Raw genomic sequence first — 6,557 nt, 5'->3', positions numbered from 1 at the left:
AGGAAAAGGACAAGGTTATGTCATGCTTTATTTTAGTAATAAACTTCTATAAGTAGGTTTACTTATCATATATTTGGTTTATTAGAATCTTATAATAGGAAATACTAGGTATATTAGACTCCATTTAAGATATTTCGACATTTTTTTTTTTCAACTTTGCGAATTTTTTGCTCATTTAAATAAACTTTAATGTATAGAGTGGACATGAAGCTAAGAGACAAATTATTCTCGTGAGAAAGTGATTGGTGTGCAATAAAAACTGGTATATGACTGTATGTTTTAAATATTAATAGATAAGTAAAATGCACACACACACACACACACACACACAGCTGAGTGGACTGGTAGCCGAGCATAAGAAGAAAAAAACAATAGTTCATCTCAGTCTGATTTTTGAGATTTGCGCCTCATGACCATCTAAGACAAACTCCTTAACACGCTATTCATTAGATAAACAGTACATAATTGGACCTTAAGCATCAGTGTTGTACATTCGAGTCTGGATTTCGTAACAGAAATGTATCTGATCGTGTAGATTAAAAATCAACCGTGTGCAGTTGCAGCTTTTAATATTTATTTCTTCTTAGTTTTTTTTTTAATGGATGAATGTTTCATGCCTTCTGGGTTTATGAGAACATGAGAAAGAATGCGTACATGAAAGTAAAGGATCTACATGGCATAAGACATTTAAAAAAAAAAAAAAGATCATAATTAACACACAATACCAACCTCTATTTGTCACATGATGCATCATGAATTGCAGAATCATATTTACAAAATCCAAAACTGATCTTTTTTTGCTCGACCAGTGAAATGCTGAGATTTGTTTTTTCTGTCCTTCTCTCGAATGGCCACTAGAGGGGGCTGATACTTATGGAAAAAGAGTTGCACTTCTAGTAAAACAAAAACATTAAACATTTTAAATCACACACACAGCGTTGTGCTTGAGCAGGCAAACCTGATTTCCTCACTTCCTGGAATTGTACAGACTGGTTTTCCTATAAAGTCAATTATAAGTTTAGAAAAACTCTGGTAATTGTTATAGACTGAAAACATGCCAGTTTTGTGTTTCCACTCGGTTCCTGTGTCCTTTCCTCTCATATCAGACCTGCTGGATTGAGCAAACCGAAGAATATAAACAACACTGAAAAGTTCTGAATGTGGGAGGCTCCATGAGCTCTAACCCTGTTCCCTGGAGGAACGCTTAAATCAAAGATTAGTAGAGTGGGAGCCAATACTTTTGAAACAGGTGTTTTGTAGGGGGAAAAAAAAGTTTATGTTTAAAATATCTTGTGTATACAGCAGGTCCAGAATGTCATTACTGTACTGTATATGAATGACTCCATGAAGACCTGGTTATAATATTCTGTTATATAAAAATGTGTGTGTGTGTGTGTGTGTGTGTGTGTTATTACAGGTGTCTGTAAGTGTGATGTTCAGCTCAGCTTTAGTCTGATGTGATTTTCCATGGACAGCACACACACACACACACACACATACACACACACACAGAAAAATCAAACCACTTCAGGAGCTGCAGTTGTGCCTGAAGGTCTCTTTTCAAGAACCACTTGTCTTACAGTTATATGTGAGGAATAAACCACTCCGTGTTGTGCTGTTATAGAGAAATAATCAGTGATGGGGCGGGGTGATGAAGCAGTTACTGTTAGCAACCCTGAAGTTGTTTATTTTCCCTTAACAGCACGTCCCAAAGTGTTTTATTCTTCTTACACCACAGCAATTTGCCAAGAATTGCTAGTTTTATTAAATAAAAAAATGTACTTTTTAATCCATTTAAATTTAATTTATTTCCTGTTCTGACTTACGTTACAGCAGCGATAAACACGCGTTCCCTCACCAGCCTCTCTTTTTTCTCTCTTGAAGTTAATAATACAAAAGAATCGCAGCTTGTCATGTTACTGAGAAACCACAATAAAGTGTAAACTCCTCTGTCCTGAAGATACCGGAAAACGTCAAGTTCCAGCTTTACCTCTGACTGTTACAAAGCGCTGACACTGGAGACTCCTTCCATAATTAAACAAACATCTCCTCACAGATTTTTGTAGTGTTGACTGTACGGGTCCTTGTGAATGAGCTGTTACTATAGCGACAATAACGTATTAGAACAAGCGCATTAATATAAACCTGTGATCTGCAGCTGCACTACTGTCAGAGCTGCTGTTAGAGAAAACTAATCAACACCTTCCAACCAATCAGAATCCAGAATACAACAGCTCTGTGCTATAAGATCGACTGATCTCTCTCCCACTCTGCATGTGGCTTTGAGTCTGTCCGAGGACACGGATCACTGAAGCCCCTTTAATATTCTCTAAAACAGTGTGTGTGTGTGTGTGTGTGTGTGTGTGTGTGAAACCAGCTCCTTACAAGTCAGCTCCTGTACAATTACTATGTTACACACTGTTACTGTAGGAACATTTAATTAGTCTGATGCACTGAAACAAACATGACACTGCTGCTGACACACACACACTCCTACTGACTCAGTGCTTTAATAAACACATTATACACACCTTATAAACACGTTATAAACACTGTGATGTGGCGTCTTTTAATTGGACTACTCACGCTCTTCCCTCTACATTTCATTCATTTCTCTTATGACCTTGGGTTTGTTATTATAATGTTTTTCATCCCTTGTGTGTGAATGTGATGTCCACACAAAGACGTAACTACACACACACACACACACACACACACACAGTCCTGCATCCAGACCATCCTTTATTCTGTCCTTTGAATGGCAGCGATTTCACTGATCAAATATTGACTCATATTGTGTGTGTACACTCTGTGTTTCTGTGCGTGTGTGTAAGAAGCAAGTGAGAACTTGTAGGGATTTAGTGAGACGTTTAAGTGTTTGGTGTGCTGATTTACGATGACGTTGTGGGGAAAGTCCATGTTCTATTTAGAAATAATCGCTCTGAACGCTGAGGTCTTTGCTGTATCAATCCTGTTTTTTTTTTCTTTTTACATCTGTAAAAGTGTTGAAGTCCAGAACGCTAAAGTTGTTAGCTGTAAGTGGTGGTCTGGTGTCCACAAACTTTTGGCGCTATAGTGTACCATACTAATTGTTGAGTACTTCATCTCATTCATTGTTAATCACGTTTGATCACCCTTTTTTCTGAAAGTGGGCGAATAAATAAATGAATTAGCATAAAGCAGAAAGTTCAACACACAGTTCAAAACTTTGCTTTTATTAAATTTGACTGAAAGACAGTTGAGTCATACAGAATTAGCTATTTGTAGTGATTGTTTTAAGCACTGACATCTTATACCTCAGCGCTGTTGAATTCTGGATTCTGATTGGTCGGAAGGTGTTGGTTCGTTTTCTACAACAGCAGCTCTGACAGGCCACAGGTTTATATTAATGCTCTTATTGTCTCTATAGTAACTGCTCATTTACAGGGACTTGTACAGCAGATGCTCCACATGAACTTTCCTAAAGTAAGGAGACGGTTATTTAACATTTATGGAAGGAGTCTCCAGTATCAGTGCTTTGTAACAGTCAGAGGTAATGCTGTCATTTTCCGACAGTTTTCTGATATCTTCAGAACAGAGGAGTTTTACGCTTTTTGCGTTTTCTTGGTAACATGAGAAGCTGCGTGTTTTTTTTTTTTTTTTAAATTTCTTAATTTCAAGAGAGAATAAAGCGAGGCAGGTGAAGGACGACTGGTTGCAGCTGCTATAACGGAAGTGAGAACAGACTTGTTTTGTGTTGCTGTGGAATAAGAGGAATAAAACACCTCAGGAGCTGATGTTATAGAAAAATAACTTCAGATGGTTGAATATTTTACTATAAATCTTGGTGTTTTAGTCCGTACCCAGGAAAAAAACGGAAGGAAAATGAATGAATGAATGAATGAATGAATGAATAGTAATCTTTGTTTCTTTGTTACTAAAAACTCTGATCTGTCTTTGACAACAGAAATGGTGTCATACAAGGACAGAAACTTGAGTGAAATCGTTGTTACTCCCCTGTCAATGTCTGATCCGTTACACACTGATAAAATCTCTACAGACATCATCATTGAGAAACTTCGGGACCGGGATAAGTTCAGATTCATACATCAAAGCATTCAAAATAGAAAAGCTAAACAGAATAATGTAGCGTGGCGTTATTACTATGCTACATTACCACGAACGGAGGACGTCATTGCATTCTAGTGCACTAGCTCAGTGTTGAAAATAACCGTCTCATGGACACAATCGACGTGTAATCAATCACTGACAAGCCTGCTTTCTCTCGGTGACGCATCTAAAGCTCTGAAACTCAAACCACCATGAATGTGGAGAACATATCCAAGACAAACAGAGATCAGCTCAACCATCAACACGGCCAGACCTCGCCGATGACCCTGAGGTTGCTGCCCACAAAAACCCAACAATTTTAGTCCTCTTGTTTTGCTTAAGAGTTTTTTTTTTGTTTGTTTGCTTTCTCACTCTTTTCCTTCTGCTTGATATAGATCTTGCCGAGTCCTACGTTTGGCATCTGAGAGCTATTGAACATGTAGAGACCAAACCTTCATCTCGCCTTCCTTTCGCTCGTATTATATTATCTTTTATCAAAAGCAGAATCTTTCCCTGGTAGACCCACTCGCTCACTCACGCACACGCCATGAAATGTTCTGGATTAGAAAGATATTATGTGGTTTCGGTAACATGACACGTCTGTTTGGGTTTTTAATACCTGGACGGTTGGGTGGTTTTGGACAGACAAAAACTGATATTAGAAAAACACTGACATTCATGTTTCGATGTTCACATGGCGCCGGAGAGAAGCTTTAGGTGTGTGTGTGTGTGTGTGCGTGCGTGTGTGTGGGACAGTTTTTAAATCCTGCACCTGTTTGTACCTGCTCATGATGGTTTTGAATTAATTTTGTTGGTTCTGTTTCCCATAATATGCAAATATAAAATAGTAATTTAATAGTAACCGCAGTTAAACCACGCTGACCAGGATAAAGCAGTAACTAAGGATGAATGAATGAATGAACGAATGAACGAATGAAAGCTGTAAACACATCACACAGCTCTGGTTTGTTCCCGTGTTAATGAACCTGGCCTTCATATCTGACAGGTCGTATAAAAGCTTCTCTCAGCACAGGGACGCGTGTTGTAGTTTACACCCACCGGCTGCTTTAACACTTTAACACTTTAACACTCCACACCAAAAACATCCAGGAGACGCCTTGTCGATGAGAGAGGTCAGAGCTGACTGAAAAGCTATGATAACTCGAATAACCACACTTCACAACCATGTTGAGCAGAAAAGCATCTCAGAATGCACAACATGTTGAACCCGGAGGCGGATGAGATACATCAGCAGAAGACCACATCGGGAATCTGAGGCTACAGTCGGCGCAGGCTCAATCCCACCGGAAAAACCTGATCCAGTCTTCAACTGGCCAGTTTCATTAATCATATGGAAAGTGGTTCGGGGTTAAAGATGTAAAACTAGATAAATTATGGATCAGCGTTAAAAAGGACAGTTTTAACCCACAGTTTTAACTTAGCTTAATCATTTAGATTTAATTATTTGATGTGCTTTAAAATACAAACTAAAAAGTGTAAAATGGACGTCTACAGATTCAAGGACAATTTTTTTATATTATAATAATTTTCTAACCCTTTATCACAATTTATATTTATATTTTTGAAGCGAGGATTCAATTCTGTCCATGTTTCACTAATTTTTACTAATCAGAGTTTTCTCCGAGGAGGGAACACGTGATGCTGACTTTCCAAAATAAGGAAGTTTAGAAGACATCTGTTTTCATTCTGTCATCTGAATGGAGGCACGAGGCACTGATGATACTTTGTTCCCCCAAATTGATTGTGGAATTCCCCTACCTCCAGATCACATAATCTTGCTCTCTCTCTCTCTCTCTCTCTCTCTCTCGCTCTCTCTGTGCTTCTCCTCCTCCTCACTACACTCCCCTCTTCTTCTTCTCGAACCTTAAATAGCAGGAAATGTTTCCTCACGCTAAAAAATGTCCAAACGTGTAAAACAATTACACAGGAACTCTAGCAGGGCCCAAGAAAATTTCCTCCTCTGCCCAGGGTTCCTGCTCGGAAACGCTCGGCAGCCGAAGGAACGCCGAGTGCCTGAGGAGTGAAAAACAGAGCTGATGTTCACATACACCAATCCAACTCCTCATCTTTCTCCTTTTAAACCGGAGATCTGTTCCCATTCATATACCGTAAATAACCCACTCTCCTTATTTACGTCTCCTTTAAATGTTGTATATTCAGCTGTTTGTTGCACAATTCGAGAAAATCTGTAACTCAGGCTCGGGGCCTCCTGATGTTCATTTCCTGTAAATGGTGAATTCATTTATTAGAACACTTCAAATATTTGAAACAATTACAACGTGACTCAAATCAACAGCATTTGAGGCATTTAAAATCTATTTTTCTGAGATAGCATAAAGAATTCTGCTTAAGGAATGTGTTTGTTTTGCTGTTTGGTTATTTGAGATAAGTGAATTATTGTGTTAGAAAATAAAAACAAACATTTTCTCTCACTTCTGACCAGGCTG

This window comes from Pangasianodon hypophthalmus, chromosome 3 (assembly GCF_027358585.1).
Source record: "Pangasianodon hypophthalmus isolate fPanHyp1 chromosome 3, fPanHyp1.pri, whole genome shotgun sequence".
NCBI classification, from domain to species: Eukaryota; Metazoa; Chordata; class Actinopteri; order Siluriformes; family Pangasiidae; genus Pangasianodon; species Pangasianodon hypophthalmus.
Note: the sequence above shows the minus strand (reverse complement) of the source record.